This window comes from Orycteropus afer, unplaced genomic scaffold (assembly GCF_000298275.1).
Source record: "Orycteropus afer afer isolate SDZICR_OR568_19922 unplaced genomic scaffold, OryAfe1.0 scaffold00039, whole genome shotgun sequence".
Taxonomy (NCBI): domain Eukaryota; kingdom Metazoa; phylum Chordata; class Mammalia; order Tubulidentata; family Orycteropodidae; genus Orycteropus; species Orycteropus afer.
The window spans coordinates 11,133,650-11,152,362 of NW_006921626.1; the positions used below are offsets into that span (position 1 = coordinate 11,133,650).

General features: G+C 43.4%; 1 protein-coding gene and 1 pseudogene across 1 annotated transcript in view; one reads left to right on the plus strand and one right to left on the minus strand.

The window, feature by feature from the left end:
- The window catches only part of CNIH3 (cornichon family AMPA receptor auxiliary protein 3), a 288,690-nt gene that overhangs the window by 216,605 nt on the left and 53,372 nt on the right, over nucleotides 1-18,713 (plus strand). The window lies entirely within an intron of this gene.
- LOC103193698 lies at nucleotides 17,876-18,454 on the minus strand (annotated as a pseudogene).

Here is an 18,713-nt window from a genome sequence, read left to right on the forward strand (position 1 = left end):
ACAATGGATAAGGAAGACCGAAGAAGAGTTGATGCTTTTGAGTTGTGATGCTGGCCAAGAATGCTGAAAGTACCATGGCCTGCCAAAAGAACTAATGGATCTGTTGTGGAGGAAGTGCAGCTGAGATGCTCCTTGGAAGCGAGGATGACCAGACTTTATCTCACCTACTTTGGTCGTGTTGTCAGAGGGGACCATTCCTTGGAGAAGGATGTCATGCTTGGTAAGGTGGAGGGTTGACGAAGGAGGGGAAGGCCTTCGACGAGATGGATTGACACAGTGGCTGCGACAGTGGGCTCAAGTATAGCAAGGATCATGGTGCTGGTGCGGGATTGGGCGGTGTTTCATTCTGCTGTGCATGGGGTTGCTATGAGTCAGAAACGATTCGATGGCACCTAACAAGAACAACAACATAGGAGCTCTGCTAGCATAGGGGCTAAGGCACTTGACTGCTAACCAGAAGGCTGGCAGTTCAAACTCACCACCCACTCCTCAGAAGGAAGATGGGGCAATCTACTTACGTAGTGATACTGCCTCAGAAACCTAAGGAGGAGTTACTATGAGTCAGGTCCGACTCAACAGCACAAAACAACAACAACAACAACAGCAATATATGGCATAAATAGACTATCAAGCATAACTCAAAATGCACAAACAGCAGAAAAGAAACTCGATGAATGGGACCTTCTAAAAATTAAATTTTTATGTCCTTCCAAAGACTTCTCCAAAATAGTCCAAAGAGAACCTACAGATTGGGAAAAAATATTTGGCAATGACATATCTAAGAAGGGACTTATCTCTAGAATTATAGAAAACTCCAACACCATAATAACAAAAAGACAAATAATCCAATTAAAAATGGGTTGAAGACATGAATAGACACCTCACCAAGGAGGATATTCAGGTGGCCAACAAACATGTGAAGAAATGCTCACAATCATTAGCCATCAGAGAGATGCAAATCAAAACAACAATGAGATACCATCTTTCTCTAGCACTAGTAGCAAAGTTCATCAAGACAGAAAATAACAAATGCTGGTGAGGCTGTGGAGAGATTGGGACTCTCATACATTGCTGGTGGGACTGTAAAATGGTACAACCACTGTGGAAAGCAGTATGGCAATTCCTTCAAAAGTTGGAATTAGAAATACCATTTGACCCAGCCATTCCATTACTAGGTCTATATCCTAAAGAAGTGAGAGCCATGACAAGAACAGACATATGCACACCCATTTTCATCGCAGCACTATTTACAATAGCCAAAAAATGGAAACAACCTAGCTGCCTATCAATTGAGAAATGGATAACCAAACTATGGTACATACACACAATGGAATACTATGCAATCCTAAAGAATAATGTAGAATCTGCAAAACACCGCAGAACATGCATGAACTTGGAGGACATTATGCTGAGTGAAATAACTCAATTACAGAAGGACAAATATTGTATAGTCTGTTATTGTAAAAGTCAAGGGAAGGTTTATCTATGGAAGGACATTTTCTTTGTTGGTTACCAAGATTGGGAGGGGAGGGGAAGTGTTCTGGTTACCTAGTGCCACTCTGACAGGAATACACCACAAATGGGATGGCCTTAACAAACAGGAGTTTATTCTTACAATTTGGAGGCTTTAAGTCCAAGTTCAAAGTGCCAGGCTCTAGGGGCTGGGTTGAAAGCCCCTCAACCTTGGGTCCAGCTCTGCCTCCTGCTCCTGGCCCACTGGTGCTAGAGGTGTTTTCTTCACTCAGACAGCTGCTGAGGCTTAGAAGCCCCAAGGTGGACAAGTAAAAAGGCACAGTCCCGATGTTACCAAACACGGCAGGCCATTAACTTAAGTCCATTATAAGTCCCAAGGTTGGCAGAGCATAACAGGCTGCTCAACAAGACATGGCTACATGCAGGGTCCAAGCATGCCATAGGCTAGAGACCATTCTCAAATCTTCTCCTTATATACAGGAAGCAGACCACATACCCAAAGGCAGCTACCTAGCTGCTCATGGTATATCCCACCATGGAGCTGACTACCAGTCTCATGGGGATTAACTATGACCAGCTGCCCAGCCACTCAGCCAGGCCCAGCCAAGCTGACACACAAACCAAACTACTACAGGAGGGAACACTGTTAGATAAGTAGAGAAAAGTATTGATTTGGGTGAAGAGAAGGGCAATGTACCAAATGTGAGTGATCAACATGGTGGCATTGAGGAAGAGGAAGACAGAGAGAGGTACATGGGAGGTACGGACAACAAAGATGAACCCTTTTGCACATACAGTACTGCATTGTCAGTGAAGGCAAACATGGGTATACAGGTGGATAGATAGATGGGTGGACAAGCTGAACTATTTGGTATGTCTGTGCAGTGGGGAGTGTACCCAAGACCATGTATAGCATTGGCAAGCAATGTTCCTACAAGTGTATTTGTATGTTCTGTAAGAATTCCCAGGTGTATAGAAGAGCTGACAAGGGACAAGGTTGTAGTCACTTTTTGGTCACAGCCAGCTACCCAGAGGGACCAAGTGGTTGAACCTGTGGTCTCGGGACTGTAGTTGCAGGGGACATCAAGCTCAATTGGCATAACACTACACAAAATGTTGTTCCACAAAACGTTGTTCTGCCTCCTACTTTGGCGAGTAGTGACTGGGACCTTAAAAGCTTGCAAGCGGCCATCTAGATGCAACGATGGGTCTCTCTTCGTCCATTGCAAAGAAGAATGAAGAAAACCAAAGACTCATGGAAACAATTAGTCTAAGCAACTGGTACACCGTACGATCTGCAGCCTATACGACTATGAGACCAGAAGAACTAGATGGTGCCTAGCTACCACTGTCAGCCACTCGGAGGGGGATCCGGATAGAGAGGGCGAACAATGTGGAACAAAACTCAAAATCATTTGGAAAAAAAAAGGGGGTGGACCAGGTTTGCTGTTCTTATAGAGCCTGGTTGAACCACTGAGACTATGGCCCCTAGCTGCCCTTCAGGTCTGGAATTGAACCCACACCTGTGGCTTCCAGCCAAATAAAAGACAGGCATAGGATTTGAACATTTACCTGAGGTAGATATACTCCTTGGAGAGAACAATCATGGGAGAAAAGAAGGCTGTTTATGCACAGGGAGACAGCTTAGGGGGCAGGAGTACATAGAGGGATGAACACAGGGAAGAGGTACCTATTGGAAGGAAGTGGGAGGGGAGCTGTTGCATTGTGGTAAATTGTAGTCTATGTCATGAAACAAAGTGTATGTGACCTGCTATATGGAAAGTGAATTTGCTCTGAAACTTTCACCCAAATCACAAAAAAAAAAAAAAAAAAAAAAAGTGTTTATGGAAGTAGATTGCCTCATCTTCCTCCTGCCAGGTGGCTGATATGTTTGAACTGATGACTTTTTGGTTAGCAACCAAATGATTTACCCACTATGCCACCAGAGCTCCTTGAAGAAGGACATAGTACCTGGTAAAATAGAAGGTCAGCAAAAAGGAGGAAGACCATCAGTGAGATGGATTGACACAGTGGCTGTAACAATGGATTCAAATATAGCAAGGATTGTGAGGATGGTGCGTTGTTTCATTTTGTTGTACATGTGGTCACTTTGAGTTGGAACCAATGCAATGGCACCTAACAACAACAACTGGAATCTTCTATTTTGTCCCTGGTCAGAGTGGTAGGTAGTATTAGCCAGGCACCATCTAGTTCTTCTGGTCTAGGCTAGTGGAGGCTGTGGTGCATGTGGACCATTAGTCTTGTGGACTAACTGTTTCCTTGTGTCTTTGATTTCCTTCACTCTCCTTTGCTCCAGATGGGAGGAGACCAATAGTTGTATCTTAGCTGGCAGCTCACAGGCTTTTAAGACCCTAGTTGCTACTCACCAAACTAGGATGTAGAACATTATCTTTATGAACTATGTTATGCCAATTGACCTAGATGTCCCCTGAGAGGGCCTTATAAGGTTTTACTGAAAGCCATTGGGAGGTTGAGCAGAGAAATGATGTGATCTAATTTCTGTTTCTAAAAGATCACTTAGGAGTCCCTGGATGGCACAAATGGTTAAGCGCTCAACTACTAGCCACAGGCCTGATGCTCTGTTTCTAAAAGGCCACAACCTTGATAACTACGGAGCAGTTCAACTCTACATACATGGAGGCGCCATGAGTTGGACTCTACTCAATGGCCACTAACAACAACAAAAGATGCTTTGGCTACTGGGTAGAAAATAGATTGAGGGTGAAGTGGAAGCAGGAAGACCAGTTAGGAGGCAGCTGCAGTGATTCTGGTGAGAAGTGACGGAGGTTGGCCTGGGCAAGGGAAGAGGAGGAGATGATACTTCCCGACGGCAGACACTCCCTCTTCATGAGTGAAATGTATTCTTTAATTTGGGGCCAGGAGATTGTACATTGAACCCCTGGCAGTTTGTCATTGTGATTCTTCCTCTCAGATATGGCACCAACCCTTTCCCCGTGGATGTCTGTGAGGCTGTGTGCTGCCTCTGGTTTTCTTCTTACCAGTAGTCCAGGCTGTTTCTTTTGACCCTTTTGCTTGTAATTGTGTAGGTACAGCCAGCAGTCTCTGTCTCTCCTACTAGCCTGGGAATTCCTGGAGCATAGTTACAGTGCTGGTGGAATTCTTCCTGGACCTTCCCATGCCTGCTGCAGTCTTTGCCACCTTGTAGTAGATGCTTGTGAGTCCCTACATGGTACAAATGATTAAGCACTCCTCTACCAGCCAAAAGACTGGCAAAAAAGGCACCTTGGAAGACAGGCCTGGCAATCTGCTTCCCCAAAGCCAGCCATTAAAAACCCTATGGAGGGTCAGCAGACAATGTTTCTACAAGTATATTTGTATGTTCTGTAAGAATTTCTAGGTATATAGTAGAGCTGACAAGGGGCAAGGTTGTGGTCACTTCTTGGCCATAGCCAGCTACCCAGAGGGAGCAAGTAGTTGGATCTGTGGGCTTGGGACCATGGTCTCAGGGGACATCAAGCTCCGTTGGCATAACTTACGACACAAAAACATTGTTCCACATCCTACTTTGGTGAGTAATGACTGGAATCTTAAAAGCTTGTAAGCAGCCATCTAGATGCTACAATGGGTCTCTCCTCATTCACAGTAAGGAATAATGAAGAAAACCAAAGACACATGGAAACAATTAGTCCAAGGGACTGGTATACCTCAGCCTATACCTCTATGAGACCGGAAGAACTAGATGGTGCCAGGCTACCACTGTCAGCCACTCGAAGGGGGGTCTATGTAGGAAGTCCTGGATACAGTGGGAGAACAATGTGGAACAAAACTCAAAATCATAAAAAAAAAAAAAAAAGAGGGAGACCAGATTTGCTGGTCTGATAGAGCTTAGTGGAGCCCTTGAGACTATGTCCCCTATCTGCCCTTCTGGTCTGGAATTGAACCCACTCCTATGGCTTCCAGCCAAACAAAAGACAGGCATACGAGCTGAACATTTGCATTAGGTAGATGCACTCCATGGAAAGATCAATCATGCGAGAATAGAAGGGCTGTGTATGCACAGGGAGACAGCTCGGGGCAGGAGTGCAAGGGAGGGAAGGACACAGGGAAGAGGTAACTATGGGGAGGAAGTGGGAGGAGAGCTGTTGCAGTGTGGGAGATTGCAGTTAATGTCATGAGACAAAGTGTATGTGAACTGCTGTATGGAAGATGAATTTACTCTGTAAACTTTCATCCAAATCACAATAAAATTAAAAACAAAAACCAAAAATACCCTACAGAGCACAGTTCTACTTTGCACACATGGGGTCACCATGAATTGGAAAGGATTTGATGGAACTAACAACAGTAACAACAAGTAGGCTCTCAGCCGTTGTTGAATGAATAACTGGTGAATTTGTTGAGCACTTACTAAGTGCCAGACGCTGTGCTGACAGAACAAAAAGACGCAGAGACACGCACACAGACATAGCATCGCAGATATGTACACACGTACTTGGTGAGTCCAGAGAGATGGGAAAATCATACTTCCAGAGCATGGGTGGGTTTATTCCTGAGAAGTAGTTATTGTTGACACACAAAATGGTAAGAAGCCCCAGAACACATGGTATTTCTGGGAACAGAAATTAGTGGAGGGAGAGAAGTTTTAAAATTTGCAAGCACTGGAAATAGACTTGAGAGGGAAAGAAAAGATATATTGCTTTAATTTTCAAAGGAGTTTAATTGCTGTTTTTAAAATAAGGTATATGGAATATATGAGCTGAAAATGACAGTACAGATTATGTAGGTCAAATGCCTCTTTTTACAGATACCTAAAAACAAACTCACTGGTTTCGAGTCGGATCCGATTCATAGCGACCCCTCCTTGGGTTTCCGGGGCAGTATCACTATAGAAGTAGACTGCCCAATCTTCCTTCTGAGGAGTGGTTGATAAGTTTGAACCTCCAGCCTTCTGGTTAGCAGTCGAATTGCCTTTGGCACTACGCTACCAGAATTCCCCCTTTTTAAAACAAAAACAAAAACAAAAACAGTTAATGGTTATTATTTCCAGAGTATTACTATGTGCCAGATATTGTTTTAAGATCTTTAATGTATTAACTCATTTAAGACTAATAATAATCCTATGACGTTGATACTATTATTATTCCCATTTAATGGTTGAAGAAACTGAGCCCATCGAGATTAAGTAGATTGCCCAAGTTTTGCAAACATCTTAGCCATAACCAAAACCTTAAGAGAACAGGTCACTGGACTTGGGGACTTAGGATCACAGCCTTGGGGAACATCTAGGTCAGTTGGCTTAACATGGTCCATAAAGACCTTGTTCTACATTCTACTTTGGTGTGGAGCAACTGAGATCTTAAAAGCTTATGAGCAGCCATCTAAGGTGCAACTATTAGTCTTTCCCTGTTAGGAGCAAAGTAGAGCGAAGAAAATCAGACTCAAGGAAACAATTAGTCCACGGGACTAGGGGACCATGCAAACCACAGTCTCCATAACCCTGAGACAGGAAGAACTAGATGGTATCCAGTGACTACTATCAACCATTCTGATCAATAACACAACAGACAGTCCTGGACAGAGAGAGAGAGAAAAAAAGAACATGTAGAACAAAATTCAAAATCATAAAAGACCAGGGTTATTGGTCTAATAGAGACTGGTAGAACCCCTGAGACTGTGGCCCTTTGACATCCTTCAAACCTGGAACTGAACTCACCCCTTACGGATCAACTTTCAGCCAAACAGTAGACAGGCCTATAAAGTGAATGTTAACTCCAGGGAGGAGTTGTACTCCTTAGAACAATCAACCACAGGAGAGCAGAAGGGCAGCATTTGCCCTGAAACAAAGCTCAAAAGGCAGGAAGGAAGTTGAATGTGGTACGAGTACTGTTACACTGAGGGGATTGAAATCAATGTCACCAAACGAAATGCATATAAATTGTTGAATGCAAAACTAATTTGCTCTGTAAAATTTCACCCAAACTACAATAAAAAATTAAAAAACCAAGGTTCTATCACTTTTTAAAAGCCAGGAGTGGAACTCAAGTCCTTTATCTAGTACTATTTTCACTAAGACACTGCTACTCAAGTCCTTGTTGTAAGCCAAAGTTACAGAATCATTTAATCATTTAATTTTTTTCTCCAAAATGTTAATTTATTTGTGAAATCAAACTCCTGGCAAAGTTTGGTGCAATCCAGCTAATAGTAACATCAGTGAGACTTTGGCTAAACACATATTCATTTGTGGCATTCTCCACCTGGGAGTCGGTGAGGGCATACTCCTCTGTTCCATTTCTGCGTATTAGGATCTGGCTCATGACTAAAGCAAACTGCCCACATCTGTGTGGCTGTGCCAGTCAGCGCTCAAGGAACATTCACTGATGGTGGTAATGGCAGTTTGCTCTCCTTTCCCAGATGCCCATATTGATGCCTCATTCTTCTCCCTCCCTTTTTGCTTGTTTGGAGAAAAATTATTCCAACCTGCTGAATGTAACAGGTAATTAACACCATTTAATAACTGTTAAGATAAACATCTGTTTTTATCCTGGAAAAGGTTCTCCTTTGGAAGCTAATGGTGCTGTTGGAGACTAAATCAAAAAAGTCAAACACACTGCCATGAAGTTGATTCTGACACTTGGAGAGCCTGTAGAATATGGTAGAATTGCCCTAAAGTTTCCAAAGCTGTAAATCTTTATGGAGCAGATTGCCTCATCTTTCTTCTGCAGAGTGCCTGGTCAGTTTAAGCTACCAACCTTTTGGTATGCTTTAACCACTGTACCACCAGAGCTCCTTAATAGGCTAAGACTCAAACCAAAAACCAAACTCACTGCCATTGAGTTGACTGTGACTCATAGTGACCCTCTTTGAGTTTCCAAGGCAGTAAATCTTTACAGAAGTAGATTGCCCAGTCTTCCTTCCATGGAGTGGCTGGTGAGTTCGAATTGCCAACCTTCTGGTTAGCAGTGAAATGCCTTAGCCACTAGGCCACCAGAGCTCCTTCTATTAAGGCCCATTCCTGATGCAATGAGATAAATATCATCCTCTAAACACAGTGGGATCTTGTCACATAAAAGACAACAAAGGCCTCTCATGCAAACAGCACCTGGGGAGAGCAGAAAGGAAGGCGTGGCCTTGAGGTTTAGAACCAACCTTCTTTCCCTCTCACTTAACAAGAGATGGGTTTCCTTCCCTTCATTCCCAGCTCCCAGAAGGCACTGAGGATGGGACAGTCAGAAAGGGGAGGGCAGGGTCAGCAGCTATGCCTATATTCAGTGGTGAACTTAGGGTACTCCAGTGTCAACACTAATGGGAATTGACCATGTGCAAAACTTGCTGTTCAATCTGTGAACAAAAATAATTGCAGAAGATGACTTGTTTCTACCCTTGGCCCCCTTTCTGCCACTGTGATCTTCCCTGATCAGGTGAAATCATCATGACTATTCTGGTAGCGTAGTGCCTAAGGCACTTGATTGCTAACCAGAAGGCTGGCGGTTCAAATCCACCAGCTGCTCCTCGGAAGGAAGTTTGGGCAATCTACTTCCGTAGTGATACTGCTTTGGAAACCCAAGGAGGGGTCGCTATGAGTTGGATCCAACTCCATGGCACATAACAACAGCAACATTCCCTAGAAGAAGTCTCTGAGTGATGCAAATATTTAACACACTTAGTTGCTAACCAAAAGGCTGGAGGGTTGAGTCCACCCAGAGGTGCCTTTGAAGCAAGGCCTGGCTATCTATTTCCAAAAAATCATCCATTTTAAAACCCTGTGGGGCACAGTTCTACTCTGACACACACAGGGTGGTCATGAGTCAGAATTGAGTAAATAATAAAACCTGGTGTTCTCTGGAAAATTCTCAGGTGTAGAAAGAAGTTCGTATAAAGGATTTCCAGTCCCAGTGTCATTTCTGTGGAAGATTTGTGAGTGAAGTGTCAGGTGGAGCAGAGATTTCTCTCCATGGCATAGAGAAAAAAAGGGACTATCTCAATCACCTCCATGATTGATGAATCTGATAGGGTGGTTGGAAGGCCTTGGGAATGCCCTTTGCCTCAATGTGTTGCCCTCCCTAATACAACTCTCCCTTTAAGTCTCAACATGAAGGGAGACTCCTGGAAGGAGTGCGTCCTCATTCCCTCACTTAGAATTAATGTTGTCTTCTCTCCTTTCTTCCTGTATTGTGTTGCTTCTGTGGTACCTCTGGCCAGAGCATTGGGCCCCATTTTTGCTATGGTGCAGAATCTCTGCTATACATAATCACTTAGATTGCAGTTTCCCCTCACTTGACTGCTTTGCATTCGGTACCTAACAACTGCTTATAATAAATATTTACTGAAATGAGTGCCTAAGTGGGTCTCTTCAACATTAGAATAAGGCTTGTTAAACTCCTAACCTCTCTGCCCTCCTCATTCTGGAACATTTCCTTCCCTTGGAGCCTCTCTTCTCAAACAAATCTGAACTTTTTGCCTAATCACTCCCTATATTGTGAACAAGATTCCTACTCTCATCATTCCTGGCTTAAAGAAAAAAAGAAAAGGAGTAGGTAGCTGGAAGTGTTAACATGTGATGTCTCTGAATTGCTAGCAAGTTGTAGGAGAATTTTGTCCCTTTAAAAATATGGCATTATTTGAGAGTGTGCTTTTATTCTCACCTCCTCCCCCGAGTGGGCTCTTAGATTGTTCAGTAATTTACCAAATGTGTGAGGAAACTGGCAGAGAGGCTTTAGAAATTCAAGTGTGTCTTGACTCTGCATGAAAATAGTGATAAAAAGCAGGCTGGAAGGTGTGGGCAGGGCAAGGCCTGGAACCCAATGGTTTGGTCCTAAAAAGAACCAATCACCTCCCAGATTGAGAAAGAGCTCTTGAGCCAGGAAGGCCAGAGACAGGTTGAAAGGGCCTGTGGGGGTGGAGGGAAGAGGTGGCCTTAGAGGAGAGGCTGGGGAGGACAGGACAGGAGGCTTTGGGATTCTGGAGGTGGAAGGTGCTAGAGCGGTGACTTTCATCCCAGGTTAGAGAATGCCAGCCATGGGGCTAAGGAGCCTCATACTTGTGGGTGTCTCCCCCACATAGCAGTGGTAGTGGCTGGGAGATGGGGGAGTCAGCAAATACTGCTTACCCCAGACTCTATACCCTTAAGCCTTAGTGGGTGTGCAAGGCTCTGTATGCACAGGAATTTAACTACGAGGGGGAAGGCCCACAACCAGCTCAAGGACTGAGGATGAGGACTGGACCTAGGGCCTTCAGAAAGGAAGCTGCTGCCTCTTGTTCTCTTCAAACCTTTGGTCTGTGAACCTCAAGCTTAAGTATTTAATAAATCACCTGGGATGCTTCTGAGAAATGCAGATTCCTTGCCCAGAGATTCTATCTCAGTAATCGGAAATCTGCATTTTAAGCAGTGCCCTAGGTGATCCTAATAGGGTGGTTCCAAACCAAAAACCAAACTCACTGCTGTCCAGTCATATCTGACTCATAGCAACCCCTCCTTGGGTTTCTGAGGTGGTATCACTATGGAAGTAGATTGCCCAACCTTCCTTCCAAGGAGTGGCTGGTGGGTTTGAACTGCCAGCCTCTGGTTAGCAGTCAAATACTTTAGGCACTACCCTGCCAGAGCTTCCAATAGGGTGGTTGGAAGGCCCTATTTTGAGAACCAGTGCTGAACAGCTTGTTCTCAAACTTTAATGTGCATATAAATCACCCAAGAGCCTTGTTAAAATGCAGATTTCTAGTTCAGTAGTCCATGGGTACAAATGGTAATGCCCTCTGATGCTCACTGAAAGGTTGGACGTTCAAGTCCACCCACAGGTGCCACAGAAGAAAGGCCTGGCAATCTGCTTGAAAAAAAATCAGCCATTAAAAACTCTATGGAGCATAGTTCTGCTCAGACACACATGGGGTCAGTATAAGTTGGTTGACTGGATTACTGGATGTGGGGCCAAAATTCTGGAGCTCTAAAAAAGGTCCTAGGTGATGCTGGTAAAGCTGTTCCAGAGATCACACCTGAGAAGCAAGGCTCTCAGGGGTTCACCTGAGTGAGAACTCCTTGTTGTTGTTAGGTGCCTTCTAGTCGCTTCCGACTCATAGTGACCCTATGCACAGCAGAATGAAACACTGCCCGGTCCTGTGCCAGCTCCATGATCCTAGCTACACTTGAGCCCATTGCCACGGCCACTGTGTCAATACATCTCATTGAGGGCCTTCCACTCCTTTGTTGACCATCCACCTTACCAAGCATGACATTCTGCTCCAATGAATGGTCCTTTCTGACAACGTGACCAAAGGAGGTCGGATGCAGTCTGGCCATTCTCGCCTCCAAGAAGCATTCTGGCTGCACTTCCTCCAGGACAGACCTGTTAGTTCTTTTAGCAGTCCCTGATACTCTCAACATTCTTCGCCAGCACCACAACTCAAAAGCATCAATTCTTCTTCCGTCTTCCTTATTCATTGTCCAGCTCTCACATGCATATCAGGTGACTGAAAAAACCATGGCTTGTGTCAGGCACACCTTAGTCCTCAAGGAGATAGCTTTGTTCTCCAGCACTTGAAAGAGGTCCTTTGCAGCCGATTTGCCCAGTGCTATACATCATCTAATGTCCTGACTGCTGCTTCCACTGGCACCAATTGTAGAACCAAGCAATGTGAAGTCTTTGACAACCTCAATCTTTTCTCCATTTATCGTGATGCTGCTTATAGGTCCAGTTGTGAGGATTTTTGTTTTCTTTATATTAAGATGTAAGCCATACTGCAGACTGTATTCTTCAGTGCCTCACATCATCCTCAGTTTCAGCAAGCAAAGTTGTGTCGTTAGCATGTTGCAGGTTGTTAATGATTCTTCCTCTGATCTTGATGCCACGTTCTTCTTCATGTAGTCCAGCTTCTCAAACTGTTTGCTCAGCATATAGATTGAATAAGTATGGTGAAAGGATACAACCCTGACACACTCCCTTCTTGATTTTAAACCAAGCAGTGTCCCTTTGTTCTGTTTAAACAACAGCCTTCTGAAGTTCTTCATGAGTACCATTAAGTGTTCTGGAATTCCCATTCTTCTCAGTGTTAACCACAATTTGTTATGATCCACACAATCAATTGCCTGGCATAGACAATAAAACATAAGTAAACATCTTTCAGGTATTCTTTTCTTTGGGCCAAGATCCATCTGATACCAGCAATGATATCCCTCATTCTGCATCCTCTTCTGAATCCACCTTGCATTTCTGGAAATTCTCTATCAAAATACTGCTGTGATCCTTTCTGAATTATCTTCAGTAAGATTTTACTTGCATGCGATATTAATGATATTGTTTGATAATTTCCACATTCTGTGGGATCACCTTTCTTTGGAATGGGTACAAATATGGATCTCTTTCAGTCAGTTGGCCAAGTAGCTGTCTTCCAAATCTCTTGGCATAACTGAGTGAGTGCCTCCAATGGGGCATCTGTTTGTTGAAACATCTCAAAGGATATTCCATCAATTCCTGGAGCCTTGTTCTTCACCAATTCTTTCAGTGCAGCTTCAACTTCCTTCAAAACCATTGGTTCTTGATCATATGCCACCTCCTGAAATGAAGATCGACCAATTCTTTTTGGTACAGTGACTCTGTGTATTCCTTCCATCTTCTTTTGATGTTTCCTGTATCATTCAATATTTTGTCTGTAGATCTTTCAGTATTGCAATACGAGGCTTAAATTTTTTCCTCAGTTCTTCTACCTTGAGAAATGCCAAGTGTGTTCTTCCCTTTTGGTTTTCTAACTCCAGGTCTTTGCATATTTCATTATACTAATTGGCTTTGTCTGCTGGAGCTGCTCTTTGAAGTCTTCTATTCAGCTTTTTTATCTTGCCATTCCTTCCATTTGCTTTAGCTACTCTGTGCTCAAGGGCAATTTTCAGAGTCTCTTCTCATAACCATTTTGTTTTTTTCTCTTTTCTCATCTTTAATGAACTCTTGCTTTCTTCATGGATGATGTTCTTGATGTCATCCCACAGTTCTTCTGGTTTTTGGTCACTGGTGTTCAATGCATCAAATCTATTTAGATGGTGTCTAAATTCAGGAGAGATATATTCAAGGTCATATTGTGGCTCTCATGGATTTGTTTTAATGGTCTTCAGCTTTGACTTGAATGTAAGCAGTTGATGGTCTGTTCTACAACCAGCTTCTGGCCTGGTTTTGGCTAAAGATATTGAGCTTTTCCATCACCTCTTGCCAAAGATGTAATCAGTCTGATTCCTGTGTACTCCATCTGGTGATGTCCGTGTGTATAGCTGCTATTTGTGTTGTTGAAAAGAGGTATTTGCAATGAATAATTCATTGGTCTTACAAAATTCTATCATGCAGTCTCCAGCGTTATTTCTGTCACCAAGGCAAATTTTCCAACTACCAGTGATTCTTCATTTCCAACTTTCATGTTCCAGTAACCAGTGATAATTAACACATCTTGATTACATATTTGGTCAATTTCAGACTGCAGAAGTTGGTAAAAATCTTCAATTTGCTCATCTTTGACTTTGATGGCTGGTGCATAATTTGAATAATTGTAGTATTAACTGGTCTTCCTTGTAGGCATATGGATATTATCCTGTCACAGACAGCAGTATACTTCAGGACAGATCTTGAAACATCCTTTGTGATGATGAATGGCATACCATTCCTCTTCAAACTTTCATTCCCGGCGTAGTAGATCCTATGGTTGTCTGATTAAAAATGTCCCAAACCAGTACATTTCAGCTCACTAATGCCTAGGATATCAATCTTTATGCGTTCCATTTCATTTTTGACAATGTCCAATTTTCCTAGATTCACACTTTGTACATTCCATGTTCCGATTATTAATGGATGTTTGCAGCCGTTCTCCTCAAATTGAGTCATGTCACATCAGCAAATGGAGGTCTCAAAAGCTTTACTTTATCTGTATCATTAAGGTTGGTTCTACTCTTATGGTGCAGCTCTTTCCCACTCCTATTTTGAGTGCCTTCCAACCTAAGGAGCTGGTCTTCCTGTACTGTATCAGACAATGTTTCAGGGTTATTCATAAAGTTGCCCAGTAATGTATCAGACAGTGTTTCTCTGCTATTCATAAAGTGTTCCAGTCTGTAAGCTGCATTGAAACCTGTCCACCATGTGCAACCCTACTGGCATTTGAGACACCGGTGGCACAGCCTCAAGCCTCACAGACACATACCACCACAGTACGACAAACTGACAGACAAGTTTGTCTTCCTTAGCTGTTTGAAACCTCTCTGCCCTCCCCTTACCTGGTTCCCATGGCTCTATCGTCCCTGGCTTCCCTCTTCCCACTTCCTGCACCTTGGGTGTGTGGCCTGTCTCCCTCCCCTTACCTGGATCCCTTGGCTCTGTCTCATCCCCAGCTCCTCCCCCATCTCCTGGGTTTGGGTGCCTGGCCTGTCTGCCTGCCCTTACTTAGGTTCCCACAGCTCTGTCTTGGCCCCAGCTCTTCCCACACCTCCTGCATATGAACTCCTTAGAAATACATAATCTTAGTGCCCTCTGAGGAGCTCTGATAGCATGGTGCCTAAGGCACTTGACTGGTAACTAGAAAGCTGGCAGTTCAAACCCACCAGCCACTCCTCAGAAGGAAGGTTGGGCAGTCTACTTCTGTAGTGATACTGCCTCAGCAACCCAAGGAGGGGTCACTATGAGTTGGGGCTGACTCGATGGCACATAACAACAACAGTGCCCTCTGAGACCTACTAAATCCAAAACTCTGGGGGTGGGGTCTTCTGCTAGGTAATGGTGTTGCTTAGAGAAGTGGGCTAGAGGAGGCAAGGTGGAGGGCAGGACCACAGAGCATAAGCTAAGCCCATTCTGTCATTTTTTTCCCTTGTTTCCTTCTCATGCAGAAACAAGACTGGTCCCCTATAAATTCAGATGTAAGGGAACATCGTCCTCATGGTGTTGTGCAGGTGCAGTTTTTCTGTTAGATCAAAGCAGGAAGAATTTCTTCGGTGGGCAGGCTGAGAAGTCTGTAATTTATGCAGGCCAGTTGGTAGATGTCCTCAGCACTTGACAGAGCTGATGGTGAGGGCCTCAAGGGATACATCAGTGAAACTGGAGGAGTCTGAGCCAATCAGCATTAAGTCTAGCTGGTTGCTGGTCCACAAGGAGCAGTTGGGACAGGAAGGATCAGACAGAAGCCCTTAAGGGGAGAAATGGAGTCCAGAGCAGTTTAGGAAGGCAGGGTCAGGAGGCTTGGCCAGCAGTGTCCAGAGAATGTGTGACCAGGTGTGGCAGCTTTGACTTTCCTTGCCCGGCCAATGCCAGACTAGGAACTGAGTCCGTGGTGCAGTGAATTGTGTGGTGTGGCTCTTCTAGTCACTCCTCCGAAGGAAAATTGGGCAATCTACTTCCATAGAGATACTGCCTTGGAAACCCAAGGAGGGGTCACTATGAGTTAAATGGACTTGATGGTAGTGAGTTAGGCTCTTCTAGCCACGGACTTTGTGATTCCCAACAGATGACTGGGTGGAGCTATGCAAATATAAGGTGCTTGGGGTCCACCAAGAGAAATGAATAGTTTGTTAATAATGTAAATAAGATACATGGCATCCTTGTGGAGGTGGTGGTGGTGGTTGTTAGGTTCCATCGAGTCAGCTCTGACTCACAGTGACCCTGTGTACAACAAAACAAAACATTGCCTGGTCCTGTGCCAACCTCACAATACCTGTTATACCTGAGTCCATCATTGCAGCCACTGTGTGAATACATCTTGATGAGGGCCTTCCCCTTTTTTGTTGACCCTCCAATTTACCAAGCATGATATTCTTCTCCAGGTTATGGTCCTTTCTGACCACATGAACAAAGTAGATGAGACAAAGTCTGGCTAGTCTAACTTCCAAAGAACGTTCCAGCTGCACTTCATCCAGGAAAGATTTGTTAGTTTTTCTGGCAGTCCATTGTACTTTCAGTATTCTTTGCCAACACCACAACTCAAAAGCATTCAACTCTTCTCCAGTTTACCTTATTCATTGTCCAGCTCTCATATGCATATGAGGCGATTGAAAATACCATGCTTGGGTTAGGCACACCTTAGTTTTCAAAAAGACATCTTTGTTCTTTAGCACTTTAAAGAGATCCTTTGGCAGCAGATTGCCCAGTGTAATACATAATCTGATGTCTTTTTTTATATACATTTTATTGAAATATAATTTATGTACAGTGAAATACACAAAACTAAAGTATCATGATTCAATGCTTATTTTATTTATTTATTTTTTGCAGTGTTCTCTTCCCTCCCCTCCTACCCCTGGTAACAAATGAAGGAATTTTCCTTCCATATATGAACCTTTCCTTGACTTTTTACAATAATGAACTAATACTATATTTATCCTTCTGTGATTGACTTATTTCACTCAACATAATGTCCAACAAGTTCATCCATGTTATGCAGTGTTTTGCAGATTTCTACATTATTCTTTAGTGCTGCATAGCATTCCATTGTGTGTATGTACCACAGTTTGGTTATTCATTCTTCTGTTGATGGCCATGTAGGTTGTTCCCATCTTTTTGCTGTTGTATATAATGCTACGATGAACATGGGAGTGCATATATCTGTTATTGTCCTGGCTTTCACTTCTTTAGGATATATACCTAGTGATGGGATTGCTGGACCAAATGGTATTTCTAATTCCAGCTTTTTAAGAAATTGACAGTATCATTTGTATCATTTGACAGTATCATTTGTATCATTTGACAGTCTCACCTGCAATGTGTGAGAATCCCAGTCTCTCTGCATCCTCATTAGCATTTGTTATTTTCTGTATTGTTGAACTTTGCCATTAGTGCTGGGGTAAGATGGTATCTCATTGCTGTTTTGATTTGCATCTCTCGGATGGCTAATGATCATGAGCGTTTCTTCCTGTGTTTGCTGGCCACTTGAATATCCTCTTTGGTGAGGTATCTATTCATGTCTTCTGCCCATGCTTTTAACTGGATTGTTACTCTTTTTGTTGTTGAATGTTGGAGTTTTCTATAATTTTAGACATAAGTCCCTTGTCAGATATGTCGTTGCTGAATACTTTTTTCCCAATCTGTAGGTTCTCTTTTTACTCTTTTTGAGAAGTCTTTGGAAACACATAAAAATTTAATTTTTAGAAGGTCCCGTTAATCTAGTTTATCTTCTGCTGTTTCTGCATTTTGGGTCATGCCTGACAGTCTATTTATGCCATAAATGAGGGCCCCTAAATTTGCCTCTATTTCTTACCTGAGCAACTTTATAGTTTTAGGTTTCAAATTTAAGTCTTTGATCCATCTGAAGTTAGTTTTTGTCTATGGTGTGAGGTCCATATCTTGTTTCATTTTCCTGCAAATGGATATCAAGTTTTTTGTTTATTTTTGCAGACAGATAAAGGCTTATTTTATTGAATGATTGATCTATATAACTGCTGAGGCCACTATGTACAGACAAGAAAGGGGGAGCTTTATTTTTTGGTCTCTTCCTCCTTGGACAGAGTCTTGATGATCTCTTCTTTCTTGGCCCGCAGCCACTCCTCATGGTGCTTCTGTGCTTCCTTGGTCTTAGACCTACGGGCCTCAGCTTGGTCAGCCAGGAGCTTCTTGTGGGCCTTCTCTGCCTTCAGCTTGTGGATGTGTTCCATGAGAATCTACTTGTTCTTGAACATGTTCCCCTTCACTTTCAGGTACAGGTATGTGTGGTGGTCAGTCTTCTTAGATTCACAGTATTTTCTGAGCAGCCAACGCAGAATTTTCATCCTCCTCATCCAGGTCACCTTCTCGGGCATTTGGGTATTGGCAGTACCCATTTGCTTACATATGCTCATATGCCTTCCCTTCAGGCAGGCTAAGGTATTTTTCTGGCATCAAGCCCAAGAATGGACAGTCACAGGCTTGCGGATGATCAGGCCATCTTTGATCAGTTCCTAGATTTTCTGACGACAGTGGGCATTGGCTATTTCATTGGTCTCATTGGGGTCTAACCAGACCTTTTTCTTGCCACAGCAGAGGGCACTGGAGGCAAGCCTCTTCTGAAGCCTGAGCATATATATGGTTGCAGCCGCAGCATTGAAAGGCTGGATATCCAGTTTTGGCAGCACCATTTGTTAAAGAGACCACCTCTTGCCCATTTAATGGATTTCAGCCCTTTGTCAAAAATCAGCTGACCAGGGTTCTGGCAAGATGGCGGACTAGGCAGAAAGACTGCCCAGACTCTATTCAACAAAGAAAAGGGAAACCAATTAACACAGACACAGAAGATAATCCTGGACCCCTGAGCCTTGAAGGGAAGGATATAGAAATGGA